Raw genomic sequence first — 21,412 nt, 5'->3', positions numbered from 1 at the left:
AATTTGCATAGAAATGGTAGACCTGCGAAGGGTGTCGTATATAAACATTTTAGTTGATGATAAAGTTAAACCAATTTTGGACCCTGAAGTCAAAAAGAATTTGTAAAACGATTTATAGAAAATAATATGTTCGCAGACACATGTCAAGGAATCATTGCAACATCTTGGGAATGTTAAGACATGCAATGAATACCGCACTATCAGCCTCATGAGTCATGTTCCAAAGATGTTTCTACTTATCAGCTCTTAAGGGATTAGAAATAAATGTGACAACTACTTCAATGAGAGTCAGTTTTGATTTAGATTTGGTGTTGGAACCTGAGAAGCATTATTTGCTATAAACGTACTAGTCCAAAAATATAGAGACATGCAAACTGATGTATGAATTTCCTTCATTGATTATGAGAAAGTCTTTGACCGTGTGCAACAAGTGGTACTTATTCGTCTTTTGCAGTATGTTGTACTCGTTAGCAAGGAAATAAAGATCATTAAGAACCCTTACTGGTGGCTGACTGGGACAGTAATAGTTGAAGTTGAGGAAACAGATGAAGTAGCGGTAGGCCATAGGGTATGACAAGGACACATCTTATCTCCGCTTCTGTTCAACTTATACTGAGACGCTATCATCTCAGAAGCATTGGAAAATAAGGAATGGGATGTCAAGGTAAACAAATAAATATAAATAATATTAAATACGCTGATGATACTGTTTTTTTGGCTTCTAGTTCCCAAGATCTTTAGAAAATAATAGATAGCGTTTATAAATGTAGCAGAAAGTCGGGTCTAAGCATGAATCTCTCAAAGACTAAGTTTATGTACAGTATCAAGAAAACCGCAACAAACCTCAATAAGAACTCTCACATGTACAACACTCGAAAGAGTTTCAATGCACAAATATCTTGGTACATGGGTAAATGAAGAATGGGATCCAGATTCTGAAATAAAGACCTGAATAGAAATTGCCCGTGAATTATTCATGAAAATGAAAAAAGTACTGCGCAATAAGCAACTGCTACTGAAAATTACTGCGAGTAAGTTGGGTTCAAAAAATAAAAATGACAAAGATGCATCGGTAAAGATAGAGACCTAATTTTGGCGATCAAATGCAGAAAGGTCGGTTATCTGGGGCATGTTCTCAGACATGACCAGTATCAGTCGTACGCGTACTATCTTTAAGAGGTAATCTGCCATTAATAAAAAAGGAGTATTAGTCCAATGGAAACGTACATCAGAAAGTATTTTTACTTTTGGTGAATTCCTGGCTTTCCTGGAAACTTCTTCCGTTTTATTTGTTTCAACTGATAGAGTTTCTTGTAAAGGTTTTTTATATAATCCCATCCTCGTCGCCACTGAAATATACTACAAGAAGTTAATAACCATGGCCATTTCGATACGCCATTTTATTCGAAAACACGTCAAACCGTTGAAACAAAAGCCTAATAATTATTGACATACACCATCGACAATGTATATTACACAAAGCTAGCCCTTGACGTCAATTGTAGAGGTTTTGACGAATAAATAACATCTTTTATTACTATAGGAGTAGTATGTTCACAAGGAGCACATTATTTTTCTGTGGATGATTTTCTTCTAAATCCCTTGTTATCTTAAACAGTATTTTCTCAATCGGCTTACTTCTTTTTATTTTTTCTATATGTTTTTTTAATTTTCAAGTATTTTTTTTCTCTGTACTCTTTGTTGTCTTGGAGTCAACAAAGAGTTTTGATTTTCTATTCTTCTTTAGTCTCAAAATAATCCGTAGAGTTAAGTAAGGATGTCTTCCTCACCATTGTTATTTATCTTGCTTATCGACGAAGTTATGCGTCGTGTCACCAATAGTCCGAAAGGGATATCATGGAGCAGTAGGCAACTTGAAGACCTTGACTATGCGGATGACCTTGTTCTCATATCAGATTGACTCGAATACATTAAGTCCAAATCAAAATACCTACAAGACAAAGTTCCTTAACTAGTCTGCCGATTACCACAAAGAAAACAGTGAAGATGAGGATAAGTTCTACTGCTTCAGAACCATTTTATTTAGAAGACAAACCAATTAAACAGGTGGAGGAGTTCTATAACCTCGGTAGCATCATTTCTCCTAGCGGCGGTGCCAAGGCTGATGTCTGAACTGGATTATAAAAGCTAAAGCTCTCTCTGTTTGAATCGCTTGTAAATTCAGTCTTCTTATACAGGTGTGAAACGTGGAAACAACTATATCGCTAATCCACAGAATTCAGGTTTTCCACAATAAGAGTTTCAGTGTTATTCCCTGCATTTTCTGGTCTAACACGATCAGAAATGAGGACTTGTGGTACAAATGCCAGCAACTCCCAGTTAATAAGGAAATAGCTTTGAGGCGATTGTGATTGGTCGGGCATATTTTGCGAAGAGAGGAAGAAAACGTTGCTCAAGTGGTATTTATTGAAACCTGCCTACCTGGCAGCCTGGCGGTCAAATGAGACCTGGTCGAACAACAAACTCCTAGAGGAGGCCCATTGAAGCAGACCTCAAAAGAGTGGAATTCTCGTGGAACCATGTCAAAACAGCAACCAAACGTAGGGAGACCTAGAATACAACTGCTGCAGCCCTAATATCCAAGAAGGAATGAAAGGACTCCATCATTCTTCTTTACGTTTCGCATATTTTCCTAGATCTTTCTTTAGTTCTTCGTTTTTGTTTGTTTTTTGTGTTTTTAGCCTGCGCTAATTTTTTTTCGCGCGTTTTTTGACTATTTCTTTTCACTATGGTAGTTTCTAAAATCAATATATGATGGTTATTTTTAATATTGAAATACCTCGAGTTGCAAGGATTTTGAATAGTTATTTCTAAATTGCTTGTAACAATATGGGCTACTAATTCAACTGATTAGTTAAAGAATTACTGAAGATTAATATTTTGTCACGTGATTTAATGTCAAAGGATATGAAGAAAATTACACAATTTTGGAACAACATTATTTCCTGAAAAATTGATCACCTCCTTCAATTCAACATCATTACCTTCAATTTAAAAACGGAAGGAAAATTACGGTAATGATAGAGCGTAAATGAGGTTTTGGCAGTTTTAATTGTCTAACGTCGTATTTTAAAATGCAATATATTTGAACTTCAAACTAGATACTTATATTGTTAATAGTACATGAAAGAAGATAAAATTATTAAGAAAAACTAATTACTTACCCTAAAATGATGTTGAAGGTAAAGAGTGAAAAGTCGTGCCAAACACCATTTTCGGCACCAAAAACGTAAATATTTTTTTTTCTACAAGTGCACGGCCACTTTCCGCAACATGCCTAGATAGACCGATTATGGCTTAGTACGGGGCAGGGGAGAACGGATGGCAATATGTATACTAGAAGGATATTTTGGAGGTGCCATCTCAGTTGCAGGTAATGACTTTTTTTCTGTGCCAAACATTTGTTATTTTTTTATGACGTAATTAAATGATTCGTACGTGTAAAAATGCATTTTAATTGCTTCTCAGGATGTATATAATAATATGTGAAAAACTCGAGCTCGTTTAAAACCGTCTTCTTTGAAAATCATAGCGATTTTTCCTGAGACTCCTGTTTTACCCGCAGAAGGAGGTGAGTTTTTAATATCAAAAATATTATTTCTGAAGTAACCTTTGTAGTTACAATTTTGAATTTTGGGGCACCCGTAGCTGAATATACAAGAGTTCTTTTGTAATGCAATTCTCATCTGTAACTTCATTCATTATTTTTTTATTTGACCTGATATGTGATTTGCGCCAAATCTGAGAATCACCGTCATAATGCATTATATTAATTCTAAATAGTACAGGTACCTAATAATAATAATATGCCTGTGCAATAGGACCTTTCAAAATATATTGGAACTAGAACTTAGACACCAGTTCGCAGCAGGAGACAAATCTATTAAATTAAGTTTTGAAATTATTTCATAAATGAACAATCGAATATTAAAGGTGCTATTGTGAAAAAGAGATTAAAGTTTGTGTCTTATTTCCTGATACAGTAGGATAATAATGAAAGTAAAATATAGTCTAGAGACTCTAAATATAATCTGAACACGAGGCTATGCAGTGTACAAACTACAAAAACTGAGTTGAACCTACCTCGCAGATCACGTTGCATTACAACTTAAGACTGGACTTTTTTACTTTTTTTTTTTACTTTTTTTTTTTTAATATCAAAATAGGGATTAATCAAATCTGGTTTTGCAGTGGTAGCTGTGTCTGTAGTCTGTACATTAATCCATCACCATTACTGGATGATTAACTGGCAGTTATTTTATGGCTGTATATCATATAAAGAATATATATATCCTGGTATATCTGGTTAGATATACCAGGTTTGGTGCGAGACGAAATAACTTTACGATCCATTTGTTTACCTGTTCGACGCACCCAACTACCACCCACCGCTAGTAGGTATATACCTACTTACGACAACGAACGGTTACTATTGACACCCAAGCAAGTGTTTGAAATGGGAATTGAACCACAGTTTACGATAGAGGAAACTTGTAACAAAACGTCGAGGCTTCGACGTCACTGGCGTGCGTCTTTGCCTACAGTAATTGACGTTAGGTAGGCTATGAAACAAACTATGAAACGACTATTCTCTTTGATACGTTACCAATAGTCACCTATCCATACTAAAATTATAAATGGGAAAGTGTGTCTGTCTGTCTGTCTGCTACCTTTTCACGGCCCAACAGTTTAACCGATTCTGACGAAATTTGGTACAGGGTTAGCTTATATCCTGGGGACGGAAATAAGCCAATTTTATCCCGGAAAATCAAAGAGTTTCCACAGGATTCTCAAAAACCCATCCGTTTAACCGATTTGTATGAAAGGTGCCGAGGTAGCTTGCGTCTCTGTAATTGACATAGGCAACTTTTTATCCCGGAAAATCATACAGTTCCCACGGGATCTTTAAGACCCTAAATCCATGCGGACGAAGTCGCGGGCATCCTCTAAGTAGTAGCCTAATATTTGACAGATATCGATTCAGCGGCTCGATTGAGGTAGAATGACAGGTACACTGTCACGATCGCAATCACCTCAGACCTCATTCATATTACGAGAGCATTTTTAACGTCCGTTAAAAAAGCGTTCAAATAGAACAAAATATGTATTCCCAAGTAGGTATCTGTTCACACGACAACGCTTTTTTAACGCTTACAACATTAATACCCGCCAACACCGCGGCCGGGTTTTAACGCAACGCTTTTATAACACTCTCGTGTGAATTAGTGCTAATTGCTTGACGCTCGCTCACTATTGGCTACAACGCATTGTTGCAGCAACAATAGCATTTTAGCCAACAATAATTGCGACTGTAATAATGATTGATGCAGTTTTTACGAAATCGAGCAACAGGTTCAAACCCGAGAGTTTCCTCACTCTAGTTCACTTTAATTGAACAGAATGAAATCAATTTCTATATAAAATGCAGCTTAGGTAGATATATCATACTATTCTATTCATTACATCAAATTCTCAGGTTCCCAGGAAGTTGCGTGGAGAACTAGTTACGCGGTAGCTTAGACTGCTTTCATGTACCTACCATTTACGCAAATAAATATTGCATCTGTACTATCTATTATATAATTGTAATATAGCATATTATATAGTTTGTCTGTTTATTTGATTTGCATAAGTATTAGGTATATGACTGAACTGATATGGTTAAAATTTGCAATAGGTAGATATAGCATATACCTTGAATTAACACAAGTATATAAACAACTTTTTCAGCGAATAATGTAAGAAAACCTAGGTAGGTATTTATACACAATCCAAACGGATGCAAATCATGGGAATTATCCAGTCAAATATAAAAGTGAATGTAATAAAATTGCAAATTAGGTATTTAAATGCTATCTCGAACATTTCCTTATCTCAGAACAATAGCTATCAATGCACTTCTGCCTCCTCGGCCAGCGAATGTCACGTTTGCCCCACTTTACAGTTACTAGGGCTAAGTCCTTGACTCTACGGAAGCACGTGATTGTCTGTCTGTTTATTGCTATCGTTTTTATCTAGATTCCAAAAATCATCTTGTGTACTAAATATGTGGGGTTAGCTGAAGCAATCTTTATAATAATATATCCTAATTTTATTTTAACCACAACCTTCATAAATAATTTAACTAACTATTATAAACAGCGGACATAACAAAACAGCTTATGCCTGTGGCTTCGTTCGCGTGAACTACACAAACAAGCCCGTATTTTATCCCTTTATGGGTCGAATTTTTAAAAGTCCTGTCTCAGCGCATGTGTACGTCATATTAATAGCTATCTGCATGCCAAAGGTAATCGGGCATAATTAATTATTATTATTACTGATCTGCTTTTGTGGACATGAACCAAAATAGTTTCAAAATCGATGGGGGGGGGGGGGGGGATTTTATAAAACATTTAACGTTGTATTTTGACGTGTGTATCTATCTGTAGCATCGTAGCTCCTAAACTAATGAACCGATTTTAATTTCGTTTTGGGTCGGGGGTTAAAAAGGCACCGCACGCTCGCCAGCAAACGCCAACACAGACGAAGTCGATCTCAGCTCTAGATAGATTTCCAGTGTCAAGAAACTCCCGTGTAATATTACCATCATTCAAGCACCTTGGGACACCAAAATCTACCGTCTTTAAACTACTAGATCTAACGATTATTGTTTGGTATGGTAAACTAGTACACCTTCCTTGAAAGACGTAATCGATCGTCCATAGCCCTGTACCATGTACGTATGTTTGTATGACTTTCTATTTAGTAACACCTGAACCAACAACCGTCTACGTCCGACAAGTTTAGTGCGTAAACAGATTATAATAAACATGTTTTTTCTATGTTATTTTAATAATTAACGCCTTTCAGGTGACTTTTAACAATTAAAGGCATATATACCTACTCTGCAAACTTTTTACTTCCCCTAATACGCTTCAACTGAAAAGAGCATTCACGCCATAATGGCATTTATTACCTAAGATGTATCTTATCTATGACCACAATCACACTAAAGGCGAAAGTTTGTGTGTGTGTATGTATGTGTGTGTGTGTGTGTGTGTGTGTGTGTGTGTGTGTGTGTGTGTGTGTGTGTGTGTGTATGTTTGTTACTCTTTCATGCAAAAATTACTAAACGGCTGAAATTTGAAATGGAGACAGATAATATCCTGGATTTCATGAATCATTTTCATTTATTGCAAGATTGTAAGTAAAAAAAGATGTTACATAAATTTTAAGTAGGTACGTATCACAATCTGCCATGACATGGCGTGCAAAATTTACTATCTTTATATACATTTTCAATAAGTACATAAAATATAATTTTAGCACATAGGCTATTTTTTATCCCGGAAAATCAAAGAGTTCCCACGAAATTTTGAAAAACCTAAATCCACACGGAAGAAGTCGCGGGCATCAGCTAGTATTATAAATAGAAGCAGGCGTTACTTTGCGGAAGTCCATGTTATACAAGGAATCAAAAGCTTAATCCGCTGAAAAAGCCAAATCTGTATGGTACAACATGCACCGCCCTCCCTACCACTGCTAAACATGTAGGAAAAGCCAGCCACCAAGTAAGCCCCACGTATCACTACGCAACTCCACACAAATCCACCAGAACACACTCGACGCACGTTTCGCACCAACACCGGAGCATCCTCAGGAGATGTAGACCTTACAATAATACACTTCCGGAACTTACGCGATATTCTATGCTAATTTTATGCCAGGGTGTAGTAGCACAGTATCTAGTAGGTATGTCAATACTCCTATGATATTTCGAATTCAGCCCATCCCCTAAAACCTTTTAATCTTATCTTCCAGCCTAGAGCAAACGAATCTTTCTGTACCTAATATAATTTTCAATTAGGGATGTTATTTCAATAGAGACAATCAAATTACCTAAGGGGCATGTTCTAATAACATTTAAATAGAATAAAACTCATTTTACTTTTCTTATTGTTATTCGCTATTGGCACGCAAGGGCAATTTGACCATTACGATAATAGCCTACGACATCGCTTTTATTCTATACGACAAGGATGTTCTGTTAAATGCTGGCACATGCCACTTTTGTTCTTTTTCCGGTATCTATCCGGCATAGTATTAAAACGCCAAATAACTTTTCCGGTAGAGGTGTATCAAGTCGAGGCCTTCCGAATTCCAACAGAACAGATCTGAACTTTAGAAATTATTAATTCCCTTATTGACCCACTCAAGAACCCGGGACCTTCAACATAAACACCACAACTATGCTAAAAAGATCATTTACGGTTACATAAGTTTTTATGTAACCGCGATTTATCGATTTTGGCAACATGATTGAAAAATCGACTTGAAGGCTGAAAATTGTCGAACAAAATCTTTAGGAAACACACTTACCTACTTAGGAAAGTCCCACTATCTAGGTGGGTACCCGTGACATTTTCGCCGCTGCTGTGGAGATTGTGGTATTGCTGTGAGGGAGGTGGTTGTAAGGTGACTGTGGTTTGGTAATAGTGTGGTTGTGTTATGGTTATGGTAGACCTGTATTGCAAAGTGGTGGGTACGTAGCTGTCACGATTTGCTCGAAAAATCTTTGTCGTGTCGTCAGCATCGAAGCGCTTTAAAGGGTCACTAAACATAGCAGTCTAATCAACGAACAACCTTAATTACGGGGCTTTGCCCTTTAGTATTACTAGATACATTTATTGTGCCTATAATGTGCCTATTGTAGTATTAGTTCCTTTACTTTTATTCGACTACGGCAAAGCCAAAAAAAATAGTAAGGGTTGTGATTTTCGCTCAGAAGTCCATGTATGAAGTTTGTATTTATGTGTGTTCTACCGTAGCACCTAAACTACTGAACTAATTTTGATGAATGAGATGTCAATCGATTTTTTATTATGGTCCGGGTGACAAAGGCTAGAAAATTCAATCCCTAAGGGTGGAAAATAGGGGTTCGAAATTTGTGTAGTCCACGCGGACGAAGTCGTGAGTATAAGCTAGTTTTATACATGTGTAAATTAAAAATTTATAACACCCCCGACAAATGAAGGTTACAGTAACTAGAAAAGAGCTGATAACTTTCAAACGGCTGAACCGACTTTCTTGGATTATAGCTAAAAACACTTTCGATCAAACCACCTTTCAAACAAAAAAAACTACTTATATTAAAATCGGTTCATTAGTTTAGGAGCTACGATGCCACAGACAGATACACAGATACCTACACACGTCAAACTTATCACACCCCTCTTTTTGGGTCGGGGGTTAATAAAAGATTAATAGGGCGATTATACCAACAAAACGATAATTAGAACGTGACAACTATAGAAAGGAACAGAACCTCAAATCAATGACCTCGAAACTTCCTCATATCCATTCACCAGTCCTGCACCTAACTACTATTAGGTACACACAGTTACCTACCTTCCGCGTTATTAGTGGTAATTTTAACGACGATATTAAGTATCAACCAATTCATCATCATTTACAATTATTTATTTATATAAACATCTTTATTGTCAACAAAATTACAAAGAGTAAGGATTCAGGATACACTTAAAAAACAAAGGGCGACCTTATCACTAAAGTGATCTCTTCCAGGTACAACCAATGCAGCTATACATCATCATCAATAAAACCTCCACTGCTGAATATAGCCCGACCGTAATATATAGTGGCTCCCTGCGACTCGTTTGATGTCTTGGTCCTATCTTGACCCTTTCTTTGTCCTTTCTTGGTAAAAACTTAATACCTTTTCGGTCGTTTCTCGCTCTTGTACCTATTAATCCTGTCTTGGTCCTGTCTCGATCCTATCTTGGTCCTGTCTTGATTCTATCTTGGTCCTGTTTCGATCCTATCTTGGTCCTGTTTCGATCCTATCTTGGTCCTGTTCGATCCTATCTTGGTCCTGTCTTGATTCTATCTTGGTCCTGTTTTGATCCTATCTTGGTCCTGTTCGATCCTATCTTGGTCCTGTCTCGGTCTTATCTGAAAATTCTAAAAACGAAATAGAAATAAATAATATACCTATGCTGTGATATTATTATGTCCCCGATTCTCACTCTTTCATACAATAAGGTCTTGGACTGTTATAGTATAGTTGTGTTGTGTTGGAGTGTAGTGTGGCATAATATGTTTTGCTAAGCGGTTAAAAAAAAATGATTTTTCGTTGTTATTTTTTAACCCGCATTTAATATTTTCCCGCAGAAATTATTCTGTTTATGTTAAAAAATTGAAAAATATTTGTTTTTCATGCCTTGTGACGTCAATAATCACCTTCTGTACAGCGTGACGTTAATGTTAAAAATAAATAATAATCACGTTTATTTTAATTTTAATTATTCTCTGTAATAATGAATTCTAGCCCCATAACCTACTGCTATACAAAACATCAGACCCTATTGTTATGAAAGTGTGTTGGTCTGTCTGTCCCGTCTGTCCTTACTGTTACAGTCCACCCGGGAAGTTTGAAGATACATCCTGGAGACGCAGATAGGGTATTTTTATCATGGAAAATCAAAGAGTTCCCAATCCCCATGGGTTTTACATAACCTGAATCTGAAACTGAAGTCGGAGGCATCACCTAGTTATGACTTGTGAATAATGCCTACATCTAAAAATAACTTTTTAAAGCTTTCGATCCTAGTAACAACTAACATGACAATAAACAAGTGTAAATTAAAAATTTATAACACCCCCGACAAGTGAAGGTTACAGTAACCAGAAAAGAGCTGATAACTTTCAAACGGTTGAACCGATTTTCTTGGATTATAGCTAAGAACACTCTCGATCAAGCAACCTTTCAAACAAAAAAAAACTAAATTAAAATAGGTTCATTAGTTTAGGAGCTACGATACCACAGACAGATACACAGATACACGCGTCAAACTTATAACACCCCTCTTTTTGGGTCGGGGGTAAAAAATAACTTTAAAAGCTTTCGATCCTAGTAACAACTAGCATGACAATAAAAAACGAATAGGTAGACGTATGTTTAAATGTAATTTAACCTTTCGCAACTACAATGTGTGTTCTAGTCTACCTAAAGAAATCATAAAATGGACACCTGGGTCAAATAAAATAGCTCTACACATGGTGGAATTATCCTCGAATAAGATTATTCGTTTGTAAGAAAAAGTGTAAGGTATTTTTTTTATTATTAATAAATAAGACGGCCCGAATAATCAGTAATAAAACAATCTTCAACCATTTTAAAATTACAGCTCTAAATAAAAACTGTACGTACATGTTTTCTATTTTTAAATTTAATTCTTTGAATAACTTGCAAATTTTCAACAAAAAATACTATGGCACTCATCCTGCGGATCTGCGGTTTGTTAGTTACCCATTGGTACATAAAAGTTACAGGAAAAATCATAAAGTAAAGAAAAAATGACACAACAAAGAGAACAGGTAGAAAATTCTAACAAAATGTTATTGTCAAGGAATTAAATCAAGATCAAGGTAAAAACTGATTATTTTTCAATAGGGTCAGTAGGTAAAATAAAATCAGTCAAGTGCGAGTCATTTTGTAATTTTTAGTACTAATAATTGTTGTTATCGCGGCAATAGAATTACACATTCCGTGACAGGTCCGCCCGTCCGTCCGTCTGTCTACCAGCTGGGCTGTATTTCGTAACTTTTAATGGGTGTAGCTTTATAGTAACTGAATACGGGTGCTCAAAGTAAGCGAAAATGTTTTAATTGGTATTTGATCTGGAAGGTATAGATTTTCCCATTTTAGTCGCCAAAATATATAAATATATAGTCAGGAAAATACCTACAGAATATTCTAGAATCATGTTTTAATAAATTATTCAGTTAAAACTTGCGTCTAATTAAACACGAAGTGCGGCCAAATTTTGATGTACTAATTTGACACGTTGAAAGGTTATTTATTTTATGCACCGTGTAGCAGAAAACTACATATAAATAGCAGAATATCATTAATTAAGTACATTTAAAATATACCTATTATATACTTACGTAGGTACCTATTTGCAAGGGTAAGAACGGAGCCCTATTAATGTCTCTATGCTATGTCTGTGTCACAGGTCTCTTGCTCGTAGACGAAATGAGTTACAAACCTGTGGTATTTGGTGTAGAACGTTGACCCAAAAAAAAAACTGCACCGCGGGCGGCCGTGTGACCACGAATATTTCCAGCGAGACTGGTCTTATGTAGATAAAGTTAAAAATTATTTCACACTGAAAGTGCCCGCCACACCGCTGCCCGCCGCTGCCGCTCCGGTGTGAATCGGCCCTTATTCATACGTTTCGCAATAAATAACCTCAATAAATGACTTCCGACAATTCCGCAGATCTATCTCCCGACAGATCCCACGTCGCAAGTACCGTGTGTGTCAGCTGTGACATCTGGTGATATACGGCATTAGTATTTACGACGTCGAATCCAGGCATGCCTACTTGTATGAACAACTCACGTTGGTAATGACCGTGAACTCTGCGTGTCTAGACTAGACGTAAGCGACAGTGTTTTAAGATAAAGTTTTTATACGCAAAGTTAGTTACCAACCCAAAGATATCCGTAAACCTACCAACACTTCGTAAGAAGCACAGACAGACCTTCAAGCATCACTTTATACTTGCACTACTTTAAAAATAAAATTGTTTAACTCAAGTTTTTATGTCAATTTTATTGGATACTAGAGGATGCTCGCGACTTCGTTCGCGTGGATGTAGGTTTTTTAAAATTCCCGTGGGAACTCTTTAATTTTCCGGGATAAAAAGTAGCCTATGTGCTAATCCAGGGTATAATCTATCTCCATTCTAAATTTCAGCCCAATCCGTCCAGTAGTTTTTGCGTGAAGGAGTAACAAACATACACACACACACACACACACACACACACACACACACACACATACTAACTTTCGCCTTTATAATATTAGTGTGATACCCATGAACGTATTATACTATTATATCTCTATGGACATACCTCGGTATAAACGTACAAGAACATAGATAAAACAAAATCCACGCGGACGCAGCCGCGGGCGGCTAGCAATTGATACATTCAGTTTCAAATAATTTACATAGGTCTCTTGTAGGGACTTTCACACACTACGGTCTAGCGCCGCCTGAATCCCAGCGGCTCACTGTGACTCTTTTGAAGTCGCCTGTCCACCTAGTGAGGGGTCTTCCAATGCTGCACTTTCCGGTATGAGGTCGTAATTCTAGCACCTTGGAACCCCAATGATTATCGGTTTTTCAAACTATGTACCCTGCCCATTGCCTCTTCAGCTTCGCAACCCGTAGAGCCATGTCAATTGTCATACTCTGGTTCTCCTACGAATCTCCTCATTTCTTATTTGATCAAGTAGGGAAACTCCAAGTACAGCTCTCTCCATCGCCCGCTGAGTGACTTTGAACTTTATTATGAAACCCATAGTTAGCGTTAGCGACCATGTACGAGTGGGACCACTACCCATCAAACGACTTGAGCATTGACGCGATCGGCTAGCGAATGGCGCGTGCATGCGATTGGTTGATCAGTCGTCGCGGATGCACGTGATTGGTTGATACGTCGATTTTCGCTTCCTGGATTCGCCACGTTCACTCTTCAGGACCTGAAGTCAAACAACTTGGACTTCAGGTCCAAGTAGTTTGTTGGACTCTATACATTTTAAGTACTTATTAGTAGTTGGTTGAAATTAATTTGCTAGATACATTATTACGATGTTACAGATATTAGCTTCTAAACAAGTCGATGTTGGTTTTTACGTCTCTACTACTCAGTAGGAGTGGGTAATACTTACTGTAGGTAGTAAATTTTACAGCATCTATACTGCCCCGTTTACCACAGTTTTATGGTTGCTTTATGGAACTTGCTAGTCGTTTCAGTTTTTCGCCATGAATTTAATAAAAAAGAATCTCTTTTTCAAGACCTCGAAGTTTGAATTAAGGTAAAAGTTCATACTTCACGATTTCTATGAATATACATATAGCCTAAATAGCTTAGAGATATAAATAGAACCTTATGATCATGGGAATAAGGTTATTTCTCAGTCGTTTAAGTCTAACTCAGGTCAACGGGGGCAACAGACGCATAATGACGGACCCGCATAACGTTTTTCGGCCTAAGCCTCCCCTGAAATTTCCTGCCAATAACTGAAAAAGGAAATATGAATTGCCTCCTAGGAAAATAGTCGTTTAGATATGTTGGTATAGATAATCTGAACAAAGAATTGTATCACAAATTTTTGCTATATTTTATAAACTGACTTTAAAAGCAAAAAAAAAATGTGTTTGTTCCACACGTAGCGTTGCGTTCGATGGCTTACCCGAATTTAATACAGGGGAATCAAATCAAATCAAAAGGTATTTGCTATTTATGTCATGTAGGACAAGACAACTAGTGTTCTCTTAACTACATCAAAATACAAAATATTTTTATTCAATTAGGCTTTTACAAGTACTTTTGAATCGTCAAAAGCTCTGGTTCGGAATGCCTTTCCTACCGAGAAGAACCAGCAGGGAACTCGGCATCTGGTACTCTACCACCCGGTTCGGAATGAAAATTCTACTGAGAAAAGCCGGAAAGAAACTCAGGAGTTACTCTAATCATGTGATGTTATGAGAAATCCAATGTAACGATGGATTTAATCAAATATATTGGTGAATGTGCGAATGCACGCAGACGCAGGAAAACATGGTTGTCCTTGCGTAAAAGAAAACGTTCCTTCAAGGTTCCCATTCCAAATAAACTTGAAGGTGAGCCTAAACCCTTATCCCCTTCTAGCACATGTTTGATTTCCCACATCGAGGCTGTGGAGAGTTTCAAGGTTCAAGCTCCTATCAATCCAGCAAAACCCTCTTCAAACTAAGATTACCCTTTGCACCCTTAAAGATTTATTCCCGATTTCTGGGTCACTCGGTTTTTGAACTCGGCGAAAAACTGAACTCTCACGTAAGGGTTAACGTCTTTAAAAGGTGTTTAGATTTGTTTTATGAACATGCTTCAAATATTTTTAATATATTTTGATATTTATTAAATTTTAAAATTCAATTAGGTATCAACATTTTACATTATTACTTAAATATCAGTATTTAATGCCTTTATCAAAAGGTGTTTAGATTCGTTCTGTAAATAATAAAATATTTAAAATGCTTGTATAATAAATTTTTAATATTATTTAAAATCTAAGACCTCTTCAAATATTAATATAATATTTGATGCATAATATTATAGAACGAATCTAAAAGTATCCATCGTTTCAAGTATCGTTTTATATAATACCTTCGTGAAAGTAAATATTGTAATGGAATGTTCTACAAATTTTCTATTTTATGTTATAAAAAGATTAAATTTCTGGAATTAATAGACTTTTAGGTATATCAATCAAGCGCTTTGAGAAAACATCTTAGTGGCTGCCACCAATACAATTAATTAATTAACTAGTTAATTATTATTTAAAAGCTTCGTCAAGAGCTTTCTTGAAACTTCAAATGGAAAATTTGTTGCACTACAGAACTACAGATAAGTTTTGTACCAGACACTACTCACGAACTTTTTTATTAACTTTTTAAGGGACTTTTGTAAGTTACCTACATGTTGCATAGGTACCTAGAACTGTATTAATTAACACTAAACTATTAAAAAATCATACATTTAAGTACTTATACTTCGAACCAATTTATTACAAACAAAATTGATACACTTGTGTGGTAGCTATATAAGAATTTCGAATAATCTATTACCGTTTCAGCATTAAATTTATGCTTAGCCTAACAAGAAGGGATTATTGGTCAACTAAATAAATATGGATAGTTTAAATTAAAATCCAATGCTTCTCGCATTAGTTTCAAACAAAGCGAGCGCTTCTAACAGTAGTAGCTGTACGTAAGTAGGAATAAACTGCATCCAAAATCCATATCCATCGACGCAAAGTTGCCTGTATATCGGTATTCAACAGGATATTATTTTGGCGAGTGTGCCCAAGAACTTTTTTACCCGGTTGCTCCTTCAACTTTCTGCTATCGTACCCACTGCAAGGCTACGCCAAGATCCGCCGCACGTAGTCGAAATTCCAAGCACACGTACGAAGTGATTTGCCTCCTTGTTTCTAATTGGAACCGCTAGGATATGTAACGCTCTTCTGGCTTCAGTTTCAATATAGCCAAGCACCTTCAAGTCGAGAGTAATTAGGAATTTTCTAGGCAAGCGCGCTCCATCTTAGGCTGCACCATCACTTGCCAGCAGGTCTGATAGCCCTAGGCTATTAATTTTGAAAAATCCATCCGTAAAAAGCCATGTAAGTTTTCTCTGAGTAAATTGAGTCTGTATGGCTCGTGTACAGTGGTGTCGATACGCGTTGATTGGACCGGAGCGGCGACCGAATAACTGCGGAATATTCCATTTCCATAACCCATAGCAAGCGACCCTGTTTCACGTACGATCTACTTGCATTTTATCCATCCTTACGACTAGGACAGACATTTTATGATGGGGGAAGTTTCCTTCGTTCGTCATAGACGGAATATTGGAAATAGACAATATTCATTGAGGAACACTTTTCCAATTTCAGTGAAGAGTGGCGGCAGTCGGAAGCATAAAATACCTACAGGTAACTCCCCATCACTACTCATATTATAATTGTGCGAAAGTGCGTTTGTTTGTTGGTTTGTCCTTTAATAACGTCATAACGGAGCAACTATAGGTAATCAACGTGATTTCTTACTAGAGTACTTTTTATTTTGAAAAATCAAAGAGTTCCCACGGAATTTTCGGAAACTTGAATCGCTAGCATAAGCTAACAATAAATAATTTGGAATTTGACTTTGAAAGACGGAGTGCCTCAGCTCCACTCCACTCTGCCGGTATGTATTATGCCTTAGTATTTCTAATTAAAATCTCATTTCTCATAGAGTTTGACTTCATGGCTCCTCCCTCAACCTAGAATTGCTTCAAAAGATTGTAATGTATTGTAAACATTAATTAAGAAAGTAGACAACGTAAAACCTACGCTACTTAGTGACTATGTTGTTCTTCCACACCTTGCTACCGCGCTGGTGAATCCCCTAGTCAATTACAGAACGTAGGATATAACCATTCTTTACAATTTCTTAGAAAGTTATTAAAACTTTTTCCTCAAGCGGAATAGGAAATTAATTTTATCACAAAATAATTGCCACTCGATGTTTTGCGTTAGGTCTTGACGATTTTACATCCCGAAACATACGATAGGTAGGTACTTTATCGCGGAAAATCAAATAATTCCACGGGACTTGTAAGGAACCTAAATCTACGCGCGCGTAGTCGCTATTATCATATATTATAGGTTTCAGGCCAGTGAGTATTGAGAAAATAATTGGGGTACCTATATGAAAATATGAAATTCTCAAATAGCCTAGCGGTTATAGCCGCAGGTTCGAATCCTGCCGGTTCTGCACATTCTGCATATTTCACACTTCACACTATAATATTATAAAGGCATAAAGGCGAAAGTTTGTGTGTGTGTGTGTGTGTGTGTGTGTTTGTTACTCCTTCACGCAAAAACCACTGAATGGATTTGGCTGAAATTCACAATGGAGATAGATATTAGATAATATCCTGGATTAGCACAAAGGCTACTTTTCATCCCGGAAAATCAAAGAGTTCCCACAAATTTCGCAAAACCTAAATCCACGCGGACGAAGTCGCGGGAGCCAGCTAGTAAGTAGTCTATAAAAATAAGTAAAATGTAAAGGTATCTTTTTTATGACTGCGATCGTGGTCAAAAACGTGGTGGTCACATGTTTTTACACGTGACCATAACAATAACTAAATAGTTTTATTTTCCCTATAATATAAAATCAATTTTCTTAATACATTTTCCCTATTTTAACCGCAAGTAATAACTATAGTTATTTTAATACTTTTGTAGGTAGGTACCTACATAGGGCATTTTGCGGTATTACATCGCACTCGCAATTTTCAAATAAATTCAAGTCAGTAGAAAAGATAATATTCATATATACATTATATAATTTAATATTTATATATTTACATTATATAATTTAATGTGTATTCTGTTATTTACATAGTATATATTATGAACTTTAAGCTTATTAATTTCACTTCTTAGTTCTTGCAACATCCTGAGCTCTGGTAAATTAAATTCTTCTACCAGAGGTTTCTGTAAATCAAAAAAATAAGTATTAAGTAACAAAACAGCTAAATAAATAATAATAAAAACCGTTTAATAAAAATGTTTTTATAGTTATGTTAATTCTCTGTAATTTTCTATTCTTTATCAGTATGATTAAAAATTACAACACAAACTTGACCTCATACTGTCTGTCTGCTACGCATCGGGAAATTGTTAGTTTCATTATCCTCAAGTCCACGTTACATCTCGGCGCGTTAAACCCATCTAGCTCTCGAGCTCGCGACCCAGCTGGCAAAGTATCAACTATTCTTTATAATTGCAAGTGATACCCATAATACTTCAGTTCACCAGGTCTTAATCAAAATAATCGGAAATGCTTTTGTGCTTCGGGCCATTTATTTTTATTGCATGTAATAAGTAAGGATCAGCCAAGACGAGCCAAACAAAAGGACGGGACACTACGTTCCTTTTCTGGAAACGTTTCATCGTATTTCGAACCGTCATACTTATTTATTTATTTATTTTTCATGTACCAAAATTGTAGTTACAAAGTTAAGATAAATTAAGCTTACTTAGTCTGGATGACGCTAGAAAGCTGAAATTTTCAGGATAAGATGTTGTTGTTTTCAGGATCAGGCAGTAGGTATTCTTGGCACCATTCCACGCGGGCATGATAATAAAACCGTTGAGCCTCGATAGCTCAACGGTTGAGAAGCGGACTGAATTCCGAAAGGTCGGCGGTTCAAACCCCACCAGTTGCACTAATGTCTTACCCACTCCTAGCCCAAGCTTGGAGGGGAAAGGGGAGTATTAGTCATGATTAGCACGGCTAATATTCTTTATAAAAAAAAAAAAAACTATGGCGAGATCACACACAACACTCACTATGTAAGTATGTATAATGTCTCTGTCATTCATACTTATGTGATGATTTGTCGGTCTAACGACAGAGACAACGAAACCGCTATCTCTTTCTAAAGGTCGATGTACATTTCCTGCCGGATACTGTAGATAATAACTGCTAATTAGTAGGACACTAGGCAAAACTAATTAAAAAATGACTCATCAATGATAAATCATTATGTCAATATGCCATGGAAACAGTACTTATTCAATGAATGATTCAGCAATTTTCCTCGATCCTTGAGTAACATGTAGTTAATAGAACTAGGGCGTTATTGAAATTTATTGACGCTCTGGTGTCTAACAATTGTTTTATTACTAATAAAAAGTTAACTAATTTATTATAAAGGTTATTATTGGTACAAGGATGGGCAGTAAAACACATTGGATTGTCTTTTCAAAATACTGTAAAAATCTTTATTGCTGTACCATCTGCGTAGTACAATATTTCCAATTAATAGGAAAAACCTACTTAAGTCTAGTACTTAGGTTTTACATGCCTTATGATGTAATTAAGCACAGCCCAAAATATTAAGAACTTTTGGCTCTGCGCCCTCTGTGCTTGATTATTCGGTAGTTTTTGGATTTGCGAGTTACTCATTATTTGGTCATCCTATATTAATTTACAAATGCGGAAGTGATATACATTATTGTATATTATTATTGTATTGGTTTGTCCTTCAATCACGCCGCAACAGGGCAACTATCGACGTGATTTTTCGCATAGATATAAGTACTTGAGATACTTATAAGAGAGTGACGTAAGCTATGCTACTTACTTACTATACTACACTTTTTATTTATTTATTTATTTAAATAACTTTATTGTACAAAAATGCAAAGACAATAATAAATGATACACTTAGACAAATACAAGAGGCGACCTTATCACTAAAGTGATCTCTCTCAGGTAACTAGGTAGGTTTTTATTCGAGCTCTGACGGATTTAAAACCTGAATCCACGCGGCCGAAGTCGAGGGTACCATCTAGTTTTAAATAAATTAAATAAAAACTTGTTCAAGTGCGACTTTGCTTCGCACACACAGGGTTCCGTATCATCGTACCAGATTATGCACTTATTAATTTTTTTAGATGGGGACCAGTTTTGATACTGTTTATCAAATCGTAGGTATAGCTGTAATGTGTAACACTATGTGAAAATTTTAACTCTCTACCTATTGAAGTTCATGAGATATAGACAGAAAAACAGACGGTCGGACGGACAGCAAAGGCTTAGTAGGTAATAGGGTCCCATTGGCACCCTAAGTCACGCCTACAAAAATTTTACTTTTTAAAACTTCCGTTATAATAAATTATTATTACTAAGGACACTCGCAAATATAAATTATTCTTAATTGTGTAAACTAATAAACTATCCCTCACTTTACCGGCATGTCTGTGTAATTTCAAAACAAACACAATTTCACAAGGGCCTTGTCTCCATGAAATTAACTACATAATTTAACTGGCTCTGTTTTGTGTCCAATTTACCAACAACACTAAATATTCCTTGTTCCTACGCGAAGGGCAGCAATTTTAGCTTATTTTATACTAGCTGATGCCCGCGACTTCGTTCCTGTGGATATAGGTTTTTAAAAATCCCGTGAGAACTCATTGATTTTCCGGGATAATAAGTAGCCTATGTGTTAATCCAGGGTATAATCTAGCTGCATACCTTTCAGCCAAATCCGTCCAGTAGTTTTTGCGTAAGAAACATACAAACTTTCGCATTTGTAATAGTAAATAGGATCTATTCTGAGCGTAAATAGTAGAAAATAATTAATCACACTTCACACAATAATAATATAAAGGAGAAAGTTTGTATGTGTGTGTGTGTGTGTATGTTTGTTACTCCTTCACGCAAAAACTACTGGACGGATTGGGCTGAAATTTAGAATGGAGATAGATTATACCCTGGATTAGCACATAGGCCCTTTTTATCCCGGAAAATCAAAGAGTTCCCACGGGAATTTTAAAAAACCTACATCCACGCGAACGAAGTCGCGGGTATCAGCTAGTATTATCTATAGATTAGATTTTTTAAACTACTTAGTTATTAACGGAAAAAATGACCTTACTTTCATCTATTGAGCAGATGAATGGAAAAATTGGTAGGTGATTTCCCACCGCACCGAAGTGGAAAATTAAGCCGTTTTTATTTCCTGATATCCGCCTCTGAATGGTTTAGGTAAACTAATCTAATTAAATTATTTCTTTTCAAGTTCATTCGTGAATAATAATTTTATTTATCGTAGACGCCGCCGTGCCGTCTCGTGCCACCAGCTTTGCTATGTATTTGCTATATGAAAGTGCCAACCAAATCAGCTAAGTAATATTAGGGTTCCGTATCTCCAGACGAAAAAGGAACCCTAAGGTCTCAAGTCTGGAGGAGTAAAAAGTATCTATACAGCA

General features: G+C 36.3%; 1 long non-coding RNA gene across 1 annotated transcript; it reads right to left on the bottom strand.

Moving 5' to 3' along the window:
- Nucleotides 1–725: 725 nt before the first annotated feature.
- LOC123870637 lies at nucleotides 726–1,435 on the bottom strand. Its single transcript, XR_006797117.1, has 2 exons — nucleotides 1,228–1,435; nucleotides 726–935 (listed from the first exon to the last, which is right to left on the bottom strand). It is a non-coding gene; the product is annotated as an uncharacterized LOC123870637 (long non-coding RNA).
- Between the last annotated feature and the right edge of the window lie 19,977 nt (nucleotides 1,436–21,412).

This window comes from Maniola jurtina, chromosome 13, assembly GCF_905333055.1.
Source record: "Maniola jurtina chromosome 13, ilManJurt1.1, whole genome shotgun sequence".
Taxonomy (NCBI): Eukaryota; Metazoa; Arthropoda; class Insecta; order Lepidoptera; family Nymphalidae; genus Maniola; species Maniola jurtina.
This window is presented reverse-complemented; position numbering and strand designations above follow the sequence as displayed.